At 44.0% G+C, this 16,648-nt stretch overlaps 1 long non-coding RNA gene across 1 annotated transcript; it reads right to left on the reverse strand.

The window, feature by feature from the left end:
* Positions 1–524: 524 nt before the first annotated feature.
* Positions 525–1,291, reverse strand: LOC111767906 (uncharacterized). The gene is made up of 2 exons (XR_002799841.2): positions 1,005–1,291; positions 525–674 (listed from the first exon to the last, which is right to left on the reverse strand). It is a non-coding gene; the product is annotated as an uncharacterized lncRNA (long non-coding RNA).
* Between the last annotated feature and the right edge of the window lie 15,357 nt (positions 1,292–16,648).

Below are 16,648 nucleotides of genomic sequence, written 5' to 3' on the forward strand. Positions count from 1 at the left end.
ATATTTACCCACAGATATAAAATTGTCTTATCACAATAGTGCTAGAGAAAATTGGTTCGTGATCATATAGGTGTGAAGTATTTTTCCCCAATGCGCTGGCCACAGTGTTTTGTCAAAAGAGTTGTTTCAATGTTTCTCATTTCCTCTGTCTTAGGAATTGTTATCCTAGAAAGGGAAAGAAAGAAACCGAAATTCCCATGGCAGGTTACCATAGTACCAAACAATTCTTTATTTAGGTCTGTATCTGATTGTCAAGCAAGATCTTTGAGTGTATAAATTACTCCCTGGGGATAAGTAAAGCTACAGAAAAACCACATCCACCATACTAGCTTTGAAAGGGCTTGAAAATGATCATCTGTCTGGATTTTTTTTTTAACTGTTGAGGATGGTTAGGTAATCCGGGAAATGCTTTAACTCTTTCAGCCTTTCAATAAAAACTATAATAGTTTACATAGTGCTTTTCAAATTGCATAGCATTTTCCTGCACATATTCATTTAGCATCACAATAATCATATAATGTAGATAAGAAAGAAATGTCTTTAATTTTATATATGAGAAAATAGCAGTTCTGATTAGTCAGGTCACACCTCCCAGGATTGGGAGCAGGGAACAGCTTGAATTCAGGGGCCTCTTGGACACATCTGTTCCAGTTAGATTCTTCCAGAAGCACACACTGAAAAGAAGTTAGGAATGCCAAAGTTTATGGGGGTAACACCTGTGAAAGAAAAGGGGCAGAAGCAGGATTGGGCAGGCTACTCCAACAGGGAGCTCCGGAGCAAAGATTGTTCCTTAAAGAAGTTCCCCCACTGAGTGGAAATGGTTAGGCCTTGCTCAGTGGTTGACTGGGGACCCCTCTGAGAAAAGCATAGGATGAAAACCTGAAGCTGTCTGAAGATGCAAACAGCTGGGGACTGTCAGCTAACCACCCTCCCTGGAGCTGAGGAGTGAGTCCTTTCTTGAAGGAGGATCTGATTGGCGCATCTCCACATCTGCCACAGTTTACCTTGTGTCCCGTGTGGCTCCACTTCATAGCACAGTTGTGGAGCAGCTCTTCTGGGGTTCTGGTGGGCCTCTCTTCCTGAGGGGAAACTTAAAAGAGGGAATTTAGAGAGATGAACTATAGCCCCCATGGCTACAGGTGGTCTCATAACCACAACTGATACTCATTGTCTCTCTCCTCCACTAACTGTTCGAAAGTCCCTCACTCTCTGCTGGCCTCAGTGGCTCACATGGTGGTGTTTCCCAAACCATCCTTCCTGAGGGGCCTGAATTCCTGGTAATCTTACCCGTGTCTAGGCTCCATTACTACATCACTACATTTGTCACAATTAGGCAAGAGCCTTCCAAGAGGCACCCAAGTGGGTCAACTGAGTTCCATGGACGTTCCTCCCTGCTCCCATCATGTAACAGCAGCTCTGCCTGCTCCTGCTGATCAAGGTCAATTACCCCTGACAGAAGTGGTTCCTCTTCTTGCCTCCTGGTTCCTGGCCGCACAGAGCCCGGAGTGTCCAAGTGGAGCTGTAGCTTATTGTTCAATGGGATTTTTGCCATCCTCTGCCAAAAACACACCCTTTCTGGGGACCAGGACCTCTAACCCTGCAGAATCCAGAGCTGTGGGGACCCCTAGTGAGTCACTGAAAGTGATGGTAAGTGAGGCCACTCCTGCTTCCCTCCCTTGGTTCCTGGATCCATGAGTTTTCCCTCTTGGAGACATAGTGCCATATAAAGTTCTGTAATTCAGCATGTATCCACATCCTTAAGGATGGTACTCGCATCCTTGCAGAGTGTGGCATTTGAGCTGGTGCTTCAGCTGTACCTTCAGCACACCATACCAACTGTATTTAGCCAGCAGCTTTTAAATGACACAGTCTATGACATGGCCAGTGGGTCTCTAAAATGGATTCCCTTGCTGGATACTAAGTTGTTTCGTGTCTGTAGATCAGGCATTCTGTAAGTGGCTTGATAGTGGTGCTAGCTGAGGCACTGCAGGCAGAAGGGCAAACCCATACTCAGATTAAGTATCTATTCCTGTGAGAAAAATCTTTGGCTCTTCTAGGATGAAAGGAGCTTTTGCTACCAAGTGACCGGTTAATCTCCTTAAGGAGTAGTGCCATCCATACTAGGGGCTCATTATTGCTGTCCGTTGCTGGCAGGTTGAACATTCAAAGCAGGCAATCATTAGATTGGCCTTTCTAAGTGGGAGTCTGTGTTTTTTTGATCCATGCAAAGCCTCCATCTCTGCCACTGTGGCCATGTCATCTGTTTACCTATCATGTCAGTGAATGACAACTGGTCAAGTTATTTTGCCCTCTTGGTTATTTGATGCCCATGCTATGTGGGTGCTTTTGGGTGGGCATTAATATACAATACAAAAATCTTCACACCTTGTGCCTACTCTCGTATGTTCATCTACATGTCTCTTCTCCAGACCTCTTTGTCCCAGGTATTCTAATTTTTCTCCTTCCAGCCCATGACCATTCACCATTGTCCATGAGTCCATGTACGTTTTGACTTTTGGCCACTTGTTTCACACAAAGTGGGTGACCAGCTGCACCTCCAGAAGCTCTGCCCGTTGGGAAGATCTGTCTTTCAAACAGTTCTCATTACTGTCTTTCAAAGCCAATCGTGAGTAAGGTTATAATGCAGACAGCATCCACTTTTGGTTTGAGTAAGGCTATAATGCAGACAACATCCACTTTTGGTTTTCACCCACATACCAAATCAACCCATCTGTAAACCAAGCTAGGAGTTTTTCTTCTTCCTTCAGCTGGTTGGATGGGAGGCCCATATGGTCTTCACTGTGAGCTGAGGAGGGACACTGCTACACAATGGAAGCCACGATGGGACATGATGGATGCCATGGGATTCTGGACCCACTGCTCATGCTTCTTGTAATGTGATCTCTTCCTGCTCATGCTCAGTCCCAGATGTACCATTTCCATCTTATGATGGATTGCTACTGGGCCTATCTTACTTTATGACTGTTCCCAACTCACGATGAGCAATTCCAGAGTCAGGATCACTTGGTATCCCAACGTCAAGCGTTCCAGCTCTATCAGGGCCCATTAGCATGCTAGGAGCTGTTTAACAAAAGATATTTAATCCTCTGCTGCATATGGTGTGACCTTGCTCCATCACCCCAGAAGCCTGGGTTGTGATTCTTACACTGGGCCTTGCCATAAACTTCACACCGTATCTTTTTCTACTACTGATATCTCAAATATCATAGAATGTGCTGAGATTTTTGTTCTTGCAGCCAGCACCTGCTGCAGAGCGATTCTCTCCCCTGAGCCCTACTCAAAGCTGGCACCTTCCATATGGGCTGGAGCAGTTTTCCTATGTGTGGAATGTGTTGCTTCCAAAGCCCAAGGTGGCTTAACAGTCATTGTGCTTCCTTCATTTTAGTAGTGGATACGTGATGCAGCAATCTGTCCTTTACTTTGAAGGGAATGTCCTGGCATGTACCTGACCATGGGCTGTAGAGAAACTTTACTGAGTTGCCAATTACTTGAATTTTCTGGAGTTCATCTCCCTCCTTCTGGAGTGCATGTGTCTTACCAAGGTCTCTAGCGTGCCAGCACTCTTACTCATGTTGCCAGATCAGCACGATGTCATCATTGTAATGAATCAATACCATGTTCTGCAGTATGTCCAGATGGTCCAGATGTCTTCAAGCTAAAATGTTACAGATGGCAGAAGAGTTAATATGGCCCTGGAGCAAACTGTTTCTGATCTGCTTTCCTGGCTGGGATAGAAAAGTACACATTCACCAAATCAATGGCTGCATATTACATACCAGAGACCATATTATGTGCTCTAGCAAAGAAACTATGTCTGGCTAGGCAGCCGCGACCTAGCTGTGGCTAGGTGATTTCTTGGTTAAGCTAGCAATAGTCTGCAGGATCTATCTGGCTTCTGCAAGGACCAGACCAGCAAAGTGAACAGAGATGTTCTGGGGCCACCATGCCTGCCTCTTTAAGAGTGGCACTAATCCCGGCCATCCCTCTCCAGGGTTGTACTGTTTTCGATGCACTATTTTGTTGGAGGAGGCAGTTTCAGAGGCTTCCACTTGACGTTCCCCACTATGACGGCTCTCACCAATAGGCCCAGTGTGTGGGTTACTTCACCTGCCACATGTCAGTCCCAAGTATATATTCGGTGACCAGGGAAATGAGTACCAGGTGAGTTCACAGACCCAGTAGACCCAGATTTTGGTCAAGACTCCATTTATCACTTGGCCTTTGTATGCCCCCCCCCCCACTCTCACACAGAGCCCATGATGAAGTTTCTGGTTTTGGGGTATCAATGTCAACTTGGAGCCTGTCTTCAACAGTCCTTGAAATGTCTGAGTATTTCCCTTTTCCCCGGTGAACAGTCACTCAAGTACATGGCTTAGATCCATTTGGAGAAGCACTGATGAAATCATTATTTTTCCAGGGTCCTTCACACTGGCATTTAGTCATCTCTTCAGTCAACGGGCACCAGGTCTGAAAATTGAAAACTGGTTCAGGTCCAGAAACTGGGCAAGAGAGTTTTTTGGGGTAACTTCCCTCAAGCTTCCACTCATCCACTCTTGCTCTGTTTTGATTGTATATATTAAGCAGTGCCTTTTGGCTGCTCGGCTATTTTTCCCTTAAGGATGCAGTGTTCTATTAAACATCCCTTAACTGTGGACACCGTGACCTCCGGCTTCTGTTGGTAAAATGCTACCACTGGCCTCTTGCTCCAGGGCCTTCTCATCACCTTTGCTATCAGTGAGTCAGATTCTGTTGACCGCTTCTCCTGCCTTTAGCCCTGGCCTGCAGAGGAGAGCCACACTGAACTTCACAGGGGGCTGGGGCCCCTCTCTCCAGCACATTTCTAATGCCCTTGGTGAACGGCGCATCCTTTCGGCCTCCCTGGGAAACACGTGTCTCTGGCCTCATGTAACATCCATTCTGACATTCCCACTTCCCCGAGTCTTACTCTCTTCCTCTTCTGTACCACGGCAATTCAAGCTTTTCAATTCAGGCTGTCTGAGGGCTGTTGTTTTTTCCAGATTTCTAAGAGTCATCCTAGCCGCAAGTTTTCAACATCCCCTAGGATCCTAGCTTGGATGTTAAATTCTCTTGTTTCTAGAGAGTGACCTCCAAGTCAATAAATAATGTTCTCACTCACAGCTTTTCATTATCAGTCTGTAGGGTGACAATGCAACTTCATAACAACACTCCAATTCCATTATCCTTATGCTTATCATTCCTCTTACATTTCAAATCCCTAAATCATTGCACCAGCCAGAGCATTCCTCTCCACTGGTGCATTGTCCTAACTCACCACCAGTGAAAATTTTAGAAACAGGACTCTGACCTTTTGCCAGGGGCTCTCTGCGCTCTACCCATCACTCAGAATTGGGTGCCTGTTGCTAGCCAGGTGGTGAGTGATCCAGTCGCTCAATCCCATCTTACTGCCTGCTTTCTCAGACTATTTCTGGTACCAACTGTGCCACCAGGGCTCTCTGGGAGGCAGACACAGAGAGGGAGTGAGGAGAGTAAAAGGTTTATGGAAAGGAGCACCTATGAAAGAAAAAGGGAGGAGGCAGTATGGGCAGAGGAGCATCAGCCTGGAATCTCTGCCAGCCCGATGGGGAACTGGAAGCAGTGACTGTTGGGGGAGGTGTACGTTGGGTAGAAGTGACAAGGCCCTGGTACCACGGCTTTGCTCAGTCATCAGGTAGGAGCCAGCCAAGAAGAATGTGATCTTGGTTACCATTGTCACAGTCGATCATAGGCGGGGGGCCACCTTGACAAGTGTCTGACCTAGGCTCAAAAGCTGAGGTGAATTCTGAAGGTGCTATTGGCTGAGGGTGTCAGCTCAGCCCACTCTTTGCAGCTAGGTAGCAAGGACTTTCTTGAAGGGGGATCTGAGTAGTGTATGTTCATGACTACTCTTTTTAGTATTTCACATTACATCACTTATGGCCAAGTATCCTTGTTTCACAACTCTCAAGTGGTGAGAGTGAGGAAAAAGGAAGAAACAAGGCAGGGAAAGATGTGAAGCTCTGCAAAGTGACGCCTGACTGCACTGGCCCCACATTCTCCCTCAGCAAGAGGGGCTTCTCCAGAAGGGAGGCAAGAAAACACCGTGCTCAGTGAAGTCACAGGAATGGGGAAAGTAGGGGGAATGTGTCTGCCCAGGTCCTTCCCGTGTCTCATTTCCCAAAAGTCAAGTTTCACCGCAAGGGGAGCTCACATTTCCAGGCCGCATCATTCAGCCCTTCAGGAAGCCAGTCTGGACCCTGCACTGTGGTGTTTCAACCAAGCCTGGAAACGGAGGGCGACTTGGCACTGATATTTCAACCACCACCAACAGACAGGAGCAAGCCACACAGCTCTGCAAAGGCAGCAGTGGTAGGTGGGCTGGGATACAGGCAGTGTCTTCAGAAAGAAAGGCAGAGGGGCCGGCCCAGTGGCACAGTGGTTAAGTTCGCGTGTTCCGCTTTGGTGGCCCAGGGTTTACCGGTTTGGATCCCAGGTACAGACATGGCACCACTTGGTGAGCCATGCTGTGGCAGGCGCCCCACATATAAAGTAGAGGAAGATGGGCACGGATGTTAGCTCAGGGCCAGTCTTCCTCAGCAAAAAGAGGAGGATTGGCAGCAGATGTTAGCTCGGGGGTAATCTTCCCCAAAAAACCCCCCAAAAAAGAACAAAAAAAAAGAAAGAAAGGTGGGTGAGGAGAGCTGAGAAGGTACACAAAGTTTAGTCTGATAAAAATCTAGTGTTTGACAGTGCCTAAGTAGCATGCTTAATTAAGGACTTCAATATTTCTTTAAAACTTAAAAAAACTTTCTTAAGTGTTATTGTAACAGCAACATGTGTTTATTGTAGATAAACTTGAAACTGGAGATAAACTGAAACAAAAAACTTTAAATACTACCTGGAGATACCATTTTTATATCTTTTTCTATGCTTATTTACAAAAACAAGATCCACTATAAATACTGTTTTGAAAACTATCTTTTTAACCTAATAATGTGTCTTGAAGATGTTAATAAATATACATCTAATACCATTTTTAAAGAATCTTTATATCCTAAATCTTTGAGCACACACTTCATTATTTCTCTTTTCATTTTAATGTCCTATCTAGGGAATCCTTGGAAGCTCATACACTTAACCACTGTTACTTAAGATTCTCCAAGAAGCAGATACAAGATGGGATTAGATGTGCAAGAGATTTTAGGGGGAAAAACTAATGAGGGAAAATGAGGAGGAAGCCAGAGCAAGAGGAAGTGCTGGCAGATTGTGAAGGAGAGGGCGAAGAAAGGAGTCTCAATGGAAAGCATGTTAGAGTGCACGCAGTCTAAGAAAGTTTTTGCTAGGCCACTGGGGAGTCCTCCAGCCAGTGTTACCTGTCGGAGCAGTTTCGTGTCTCACAGCACGGGCTTGCCTGTCTCCCTGGCCCCACTCAGTCACTGGCCCAGAGCAGCCTGTGGGAAGTGTAGTGATTCATAATGCGGCAGCCCTGGCGTCAGCGTTATGCTCAGCAATCTGGGAGGCACATTCTCATGGCTTCCACAAACACCATCTGTGCTTTAAAAAAAACTTGGTGCTATTCATTCATTGATTCATGACACATCGAGGGCACAAATATGAATACAATGTGGTGCTCACACTCTAGTAATTGGCTTCAGTTTGAGTGGATCATCACGAATAGTTTTTCAGAAATTAGAAACAGAAATAGATTTCCAGAACCTCCTGAGGCAGATCTTCAGGGCGTGGCTTCATTATTTTGTTTGAAATGATTTTTCAGATTCTGAAGTAAATTCTAAGTTAAATACTGAATGGGGTTTGGGTTCTTCCTTGTTCGGTAGCACTCATTCCTGTATTCATTTTACCTGACGCAGAAAATCGGGATGAGTTTAACTGAATAAGTTAAAATCTAGAATGTGAAATAGTAACTGCATTTCTAAAAAATGTTTTTTGAGAGAGGGAAAAATGTACACATCCCCAAGTACACATTTTTCCCATCCACGTATCCCTTATTTTATATATATGGTTTGTATTCGTTTTCTAGGGCTGCTGTAACAGATTACCACAAACTTCATGACTTACAACAACACAAATTTATTATCTTATGGTTCTGAAGATCAGAAGTCTGAAATGAGTCTCACTGGACTGAAGTCAAGGTGTCCACAGAACTGTGTCCCTTCTGAACACTCTAGGGGAAAATCCATTTCCCTGCCTTCTCCAGTTTCTAGAAGGTACCCACATTCATAAGTGGGTAGCCGTCTTCCTCTGTCTTCTCAGCCAGCAGTAGTGGGTCGAATTCTTCTCACAGCACATCACATTTCTTCTTAGAGACAGATCTTGCTTCTATTGTGTCGTATCAATTTCTTTAACTCTTCTAGCTTCTTCTTCCACTTTGAAGGACCCTCGTGATTACGTTGGGCCCACTAGGATCAGCCAGGATAATCTTATTTTTAGGTCCACTGATTAGCAACCTTTATGCTGTCTGCAGCCTTAGTTACCCTTTGCCATGTACCCTCACACGTTCACAGGTTTCAGAGACGAGCACAGGGACATCTTTGGGGAAGCATTATTCCACCTACCACAGGTCTTCTAGCTGAGGTCTCCAAAACAGTATTGATTAGAAACAGTTCTGGTGTTTATCAGTCTTCTTCTGGACGTTCATGGGAATGATTCTAAAGATTAATCATCCTTAGGATACTTTTCATAGTTTTTGGTAGCTATACGTTATCATATTAAGGAAGTTATCTTCTATTCCTGTGGTCCTCTTGTATGTTACTCTGTAATAACCACCCCAAAACTTAATGATTTAGAACAACACTTTATTATTATGTCTCTGTGGTTTAACTGGGCTTAGTTGGGTGGTTCTTACTTGGGGCTTGATGAGGTTGGATGTCCAATATAATTACTTCACTCATGTGTCTGGGGCTTCTGTGCTCCTCCGTGTGACCCCCCCCCACACACACACACAGTAGTTTGTAGCATGTATCAAGATAATCACATTTTTCTTCTTTAATCTGTTAATGTTGGCAGAGTTTAATGTACTGGTTGTTTACTAAGATATGCCCTTGGGATCAAGACCTGTGGAAGGAAGAGGAGGAGGCAGTTGTGGGGAGAGGGAGGCACAAGTTGCAGTGGGGGCCCAACATCCCTGACTCCATGGGGAGCTCTGTAGCTGAGTTGCTCTCACAGTGGGCCAGGTGTTTATGCATTCACCCAGTCATTGGATGGCAGGTGTCCCTGGAAGGGTATGACCTTGGATGAAGCTGAAGCAACTCCCTAAAGGGGCTGAAGGCTGAATGAAGGTTGTACACTGACAGCACTCTCAGCAGCTGAGGCAACAAGCCCTTCCCTGGGGGAAGATCTGGACCATGCCTCGCCATGTCTCTGCCACAAGGTTCGTAGTAGTAGTGTTTATAATAGTAAAAACTGGGAACAACCTAAATCTCCATTACATAGTAATCAGTGAACAAGTAGTATAGTCATATGATCAAAAAATGTACAGCAATGAAAATGAATGAACTAACACTATGTTTGTCAAGAACTAGTTACCATCTATCAGCATGGTTCAATCTCAGAAACATGATGTTAAGTGGAAAAGCACCTACAGAAAAAAGCATGTATGTCATATCTATACAATTTAAGAGCATTCAAAACACGAGTACATATTGTTTATGGATCACAAACATATAGGAAAAGTATTAAAATATTCATGGGAATTACAACCGCTAAATTCTTCATAGTGTCTAGGAAGGGAAGGTGGGGACTAGGATCAGAGAAAGGGGTGCAGGGTGCTACAAATGCATCTGTAAATTTTGTGGGGGGGTTTTGTATGCTTTTCGGTGAGGAAGATTAGCCCTGAGCTCACATCTGTTGCCAGTCTTCTTTTTTTTTTCCTCCCCAAAGCCCCAGTACATAGTTGTATATTCTAGTTGTAGGTCATTCTAGTTCTTCTATATGGGATGCTGCCACAGCATGGCTTGATGAGCAGTGTGTAGGTCTGCACCCAGGATCCGAATTGGCAAACTCTGGGCCGCAGAAGCAGAACGTGCGAACTTGACTGCTTGGCTGTGGGGCTGGCCCCTCAATTTTGTTTCTTTAAAAAATGTCTGAATTAATATGGTGTTATAGCATAGTGCTAATATATGATGAAATTTGGTCTCAAGTACATGAGTGTTTATTATATGACTTTATTTTTTCCTGTATTTTAAAAATATTTCATAATAGAATTGATAATTTCTTTAAAATACCATGCAGTCATTAAAACAAAATTAATTACACATATTAACATGGATATATTTCAAAAGTGATGTTAGGTGAAAAAAGTTGCAGTGGGGTATATACAGTGTGATGCCATTTCAATTTTTAAATAAGGAAATGACATTCTATATTATTTATAGCTTTATACTTATGTGGTAGAAATATTTTAAAATGTAAGATCCAAATAGTTTCTCCTTTGAGGAGAGAGGGAGATGAATGGGACTGGGGAGAGAGACAAGAGAATTTCCAGATATTCACATTGGCTAAATCTGGGTGTTGAGTTCATGGGTGTTTATTATATTACTCTCTGTGCTTTGTGGTATGTTTGAGATAGTTGATAGTCTTAAAGAGATTAAATATTCCATTCTGATTGGTCTTTCCCTCTGTTTATAATGAAAGCAACCACATAAGTACATGCCATCGCTTGGTTGGCATGGAAAGGAAAGGAAAAGAATGTCTTCTATCAATCTGCAAGTGCCAATTTTTCTAGTATATCCTTTGCTGCACCCACTTTTTCCAAAACACTGACTTGATGTCACTGATTAAAAACTACATGCTCATGTGCCCACTTATTTATTTTTTTTAAGATTTTATTTTTCCTTTTTTCTCCCAAAGCCCCCCGGTACATAGTTGTGTATTTTTAGTTGTGGGTCCTTCTAGTTGTGGCATGTGGGACGCCGCCTCAGCGTGGCTTGATAAGCGGTGCCGTGTCCGCGCCCAGGATCCAAACCAACAAAACCCTGGGCCGCTGAAGCGGAGCGTATGAACTTAGCCACTCGGCCACGGGGCCAGCCCCATGCCCACTTATTTTTGTGGGTGTTAAACTGCGTTGCTGCCGTGGGAGAACGTTGGAGTGCTCAGGCACAGGAAGTTAAAGGATTACGCACAGCGGTTAATTCTGCTGCAGGCAAGTCCTAGATTCTACCCTCTCCTCCTCCCCATGAAAAAATCCAGATTTTAAATGATTTTCTGGAGAAAGTATATTAAGCTGTAACTATTTCCATGCCTCCATACTATTCTCTGATCTTCCTTAGTTCACATGTCTCTGTTTTGCATAGTTGCCAGCCCTACACGGGGATTTTGTTGTTGTCTTTTTATTTAACCGCAGCTAACATTTCTGTGTACCACCTCGTCCACACACTGGTCACTGTTCCATAGTTTTCCGTCTTGATACTGCACCACAGTTTACTTCGCCTGACCACTATTGTTGAACTTTTGAGATTTTTCCAGCTCTCCAGTTATTATAAATAGCATTTCTATGACCATCTTTGTACAAACTACTTCTTTTCTTTCTGGTCATTTCCTTGAGGGTATAATCCTCAAGTGGAATTAGGCCAAAGGGCATGAATAGTTTTGTGATTCTAAGTTCATATTCCAATCTTATATTGATTTACCTTAACCCAACAATATTGGGTTTACACATTTTAATATAATTTTTAAAATTTAGTAGATATATAATGATTGTTAAAAGTTAGTTAAAAATTCCCTCAGATGCTTTCTTTGTTTTTTAAAGATTGGCACCTGGGCTAACATCTGTTGCCAATCTTCCTTTTTTTTCTTTCCTTCTCTCCCAAGTTCCTCAGTACATAGTTGTATGTGCTTCTGGTTGTGCTGTGTGGGATGCCACCTCAGCATGGCCTGATGAGCGGTGCCATGTCCACACCCAGGATCCGAACCAGCGAGACCCCAGGCCGCCGAAGCAGAGTGTGCGAACTTAACCACTCAGCCATGGAGCTGGCCCCCTTTTTTTTTTTTTTTTTATTTGTCTAATTGTTAAAAGTAATACTCTTTCACCAGGGGAAGAAGAATCAAGCAACTGAAAGTGCCCCCTAAACCTCCAGCCCCAAAGGCTTCCATGTTCCAATTTGACTTACATTCTTTCAGGTTATTTTATATGCATGCACTAGTTTCATTCTTGAGACTTGAGGCAACATGTGGAAGTTCTTTAGAAACCCACCCAATCCGTGCATCCTGTGTGTTTGGTACTTCTCGCTCTTGACCTTGCTGTTCTGTTCTTTATTCCCTTTCTCTCCAAATCTGCAGCCCGACTTTCTTCACCAGCTCTTTTTCCTGAAACTTCCAATATAACCCAATCTTCCAAAACCTTTATTTGCTGCCCTTGGACCTTTCAGCAACGGGCTTACTTTTTATTTTTTTTTAGTGTGTTGGATTTCTTTTTAGGCTTACTTTTATTCTTCACAACCTGTGGTTCTGAGCCTCAGCAGCATCTCAGAGGACTATCCTCGACCTCACCCCAAATTATTTAAATCAGGATGTTAAAGGGTGGAAACTAGGAATCTGCATTTTGAAAAATGTCCCAGGTGATTCTAAAATGTAGGCAAGGTTGAAAACCACTGTGTTACTCTCATTTCTGGAATGATTGCTCTATACCTGTGTGTTTTACTTTTTCGCTAATCACTTCTCCTTGATTACCTATAAACTGGACTCTGAGTCTTCTGCTTTACTGAAAACACTAACTTCCTTTTGAGCAAATCAACACCATTCAGTGCTGAGACTAGGGAGAGGTCTAGGCATTGACTCCTCTTCCTCGGTCTGGTATACTTCTCGTGTTACTTGACAAGTTTCACATTTGTTTGTTTCAGAGTTTCATGTTTGCTAATGTGTGTTAGCTATTGCTGCATTGCAAACTACCCTGAAACTTAGTGGCTTAAAACAACAAAAACCATTTCTTTGTTCCAGTTCAGCAATGTGGGCGGGGCTGGGTGGGGACTTTGCTCCATGTGGTGTTGGCTGGAATAGTTTGACTGGGCCTGGAGGATCCAAGATGCTTGACTCACATGTCTGGTGCCTCCGCTGCCTTTTTTTCTCCAACAGAGAGGTTGGGCTTTTGTACACAGTGGCTCAGGGCCCTCAAGAGAGCAAAACCCAAAGCTGCCAGGTTTCTTAGGGCCCAGGCCTGTGATGGGCAGGGTGCCACTTTCCGCACTCTACTGGTCAGAGCAAGTCACAGGCCGGCCAGATTCAAGGAGAGAGGAAATAGTCTCGCTACACCCTGGGTGGAAAGGAGCAGTGTGTGTGCACAGGATGGGAAATTTCAAGCAGGGGAAATATGCCAGGCATGTGATATACAAATAGTACTGGTTGGAATCATTGAGTGAAGGAACAAACAAATGAACGAATGAATAGAATAATAAAAAAAAAAGAAAGTATTTTTACATATACAGACAGTATGTAGACAGTAAAATGCTTAAATCTTTTATATAAAGGGAATGTATTTAATGGTAGAGACTGACTGTATTCAATTTTGCACCAAAAGAGAGGCTGAAGGAAGAGATAGGTATTCTCCATCTAGACAGATTGTGTCAGGCCAGGCCAGAGTGTGTAAGACCAGGGACGTCTAGCTAGACTGGGAGCAAGTATCCATAGGAGGTGCCTATGGCAGGCAGGACAGAGGTCAGTTCTGGGAGTGTGGAGCAAGAGCAGGAAATGAGAAATGAGGGAGGTTCTGCAGGTCAAGGCAGCAAGTCCAGATCAGCAAGGTCAGACTCCAGACCAGAAACCCAGGACAGGAAAATGAGACAAAAAGCGCCCCAAGCCAGTAGGAGACAAGATGCTGGACATCAGCATCAAGCACGGTATACAGTATACCCTGGGTATACTGGTCAGCTAGCCTGGTGCTGGGCCAATCCTGGAGCCTGGGTCTGCGGTAGCTGGTCTGAAGTCTAGGTCCTCAGGGGCCAGCCTGGCGCTAGTTGGTCAGGACCTCTTCTCCTTTTCCTTACTGGGTCATCTGTTCTCCATCTGGATTTGCAGAAAGAAGCAGCTCTTGGTATGAGCTGATATTAATCATTTTTGTCAGAATTACTCAAAATGTAGTGTGGTAGCCGGCCTCCATGATGGCCACCAATGATCCCCACCTCCTGGTGTTCACACTCTTGTCTAGTCCCCTCTCACCTTGTATGAGGACTGGTCTATGTGACTCATAGAGTATGACAAAAGTAACAGTATGTCACTTCCGAAACTAGGTTGTTAAAGACCGAGAGTTCCATCTTGGTTCCATCTTTCTCTCTCTCTCATCTCTATCTCTCCCTCTATCTCTGGTCGCTCATTCTGGGGGAAGTATGTTGTCAGGTTGTGAGCAGTCCTGTGGAGAGGCCCACATGGCGGGGAACTGAAGCCTGTGGCCAAGAACCGCGTGAGAGAACAACCACCACAAGGTGAGCCTTGAGATGACTGCAGCCTCCGCTGTGAGCGACCCTGAGGCAGTAACAGCCAGTTAAGTCATTCCAGAATTCTTGACCCTCAGACTGTGTGAGATGACAAATGTGTGTTGCTTTAAGTTGCTAAGTTTGGGTAATTTCCTACACAGCAATAGATACCTAATGCATGTGGTCTGTATCAGAATTCTCTGGAGAGCTTATTTACACATATAATTCCTAGGTCATATCTGAAAGAAAAAAAAAACACCTCTAGAGCAGAGGCCAGCAATTTCTATTTTTGACAAGCTTCTGAGGTGATTTTGTGTACTCTTAAATTTGAGAGCCACTGCCTTATGTCTTTAATCCACTAGTGTCACTTCTTCCAAATGAATTTGCATTTTAATTCTGATTTTCAAGACTTTAAGCAATAAATAGTATCCAAGGCTTAAACACTAAGCCTAGGGATTCTTGATGTTTTTGAGTTGAAGACAATGTTCAAATATTATAACTTTTGGTGGTACGTTTGAAGCAGTTAAAAGACCAAATGAAAACTAAGCAAGCCAGCGAAGGTTATAACCAATCACTGCTGCAGTGTGACCTTGTCCATAAAGGCGTCCACGCTAAACACACTACACCCTAGTCACCCTTCAGCCTGCTCAAACAGCAGCACAACTTATTGCTGTGTATGTGCTCACTCATAAACTCAAGAGGCCAAATTTGTCCATATTCCAGCAAGGGTTTATCAACCTTTGTGCTAGATGTGTGTTAGGCCTCACCCTTATTTTTGCACTCTCTTCTATGCCCTGTCATATCTCCAGCTCAACTCAATGTCCCACTGGTAAAAGGTTCAAACTGGTTGAGAACCATAGCCCAAACTCTTCATGACACTCCGCATTAGAGATGGTTGTCATATTAGTTAGGGGTCTGACATGAAAAAGACTGCACATTCAAATTGTGATGAGAGTTTAATGAAGGGAGTAGGAACCAAGGTGTAAGATGGGTGTAGGGAAACCACAGGCATGGTGCAGCACCCAGAGGCTAGTGGCAGAGCTATCAGAGGAGGGATTGGTTCTTGGAACTGGAGACACAGAAAGGGCTGTGTGGAGAGGACCACCTTACAGAAGCTGAGATTTTTGGTGGCGGGAGTGTCCAGCCTCCAGTGACCCCCATATGGAGGGAAGAGGAGAATGATACCCTGAACACACTCTCCTCCCTTCCTCTTATCTCTTACCAGTGCTCTCCATTGGCCCAACCCAACAGGAAGCCAGAGGACAGGAGAGTCCATGGAGGCGGTTCATAGAGGTCATCCTCCTAGAGAGAGGGGGAGAGTGGATCTGGGGTACAGCAGGGAAAAGTTGAAGATGTCCGGCACAGTCATCCATCCATCTTTGCATATGGCTATCCTGAGAAATTTTTGGACCTAAACTGAACTACTTCAAGTTCAGTGAGACACAGCTTATTTAATCATGTGTAATTTGGTAAATGCTTGTTTGCTTTGTTCAGACATTCATGATCACAAAATTATAGTCATATCCTCTTTCAGCCTCATATTTTTCAACTGAATCTTAACATTTTTATTCTATGTTAATATGTGACCCTATCTTCTTGGTGGTTTTACTTGAAAGTAGTAGAGGAAATGAGCGATCGGAAGTTGTATCTGTTATTAGGTGGCAAAGCTAAGGGAAGATGAAACTGTCCTAGACGTACAGTAGAATGTTGGAGAAGGTTCAGAGGTGGACACCTAGAATAAATGATCCTTGAATATAAAGGCCTGAGGTGAGTGGGAGGAAAGAATGGACCAGGAGGAGAGAAGGAGTTAAATAGTTCAAAGTGCACTTCTGAATGTTTTTGAACACCAGAAACAAATGATTAGAATGGCTCAACCAAATGTTTGTAGTTGGTAAGCATGGTCCATAGATGACCTTCTCTTCCCCAATTTGGGAGATATGCAGGGGCTTTATAGGTAAAAGTTCAGTACCCAGTAATTCTTCACTTTTATGGGCTTTGAGCCCTGAAATGTGGTATGAGTAGAGAGAAGATACCTCTTTGAAATTAGACTCATCAAATCTGGAGTTTGGAAGAGATCTTCCACCATTACAAACCTAATTTATAGCATTCTTACTATATGACTTTCCAGTCATTTAAAGGTGGCTGGTGAAGGAGCTCAGTGTTTTATTAAGCAACTCTTCCACTCTTTGCCTTTTTCCTGGGGGCAGAGA

This window comes from Equus caballus, chromosome 14, assembly GCF_041296265.1.
Source record: "Equus caballus isolate H_3958 breed thoroughbred chromosome 14, TB-T2T, whole genome shotgun sequence".
Taxonomy (NCBI): Eukaryota; Metazoa; Chordata; class Mammalia; order Perissodactyla; family Equidae; genus Equus; species Equus caballus.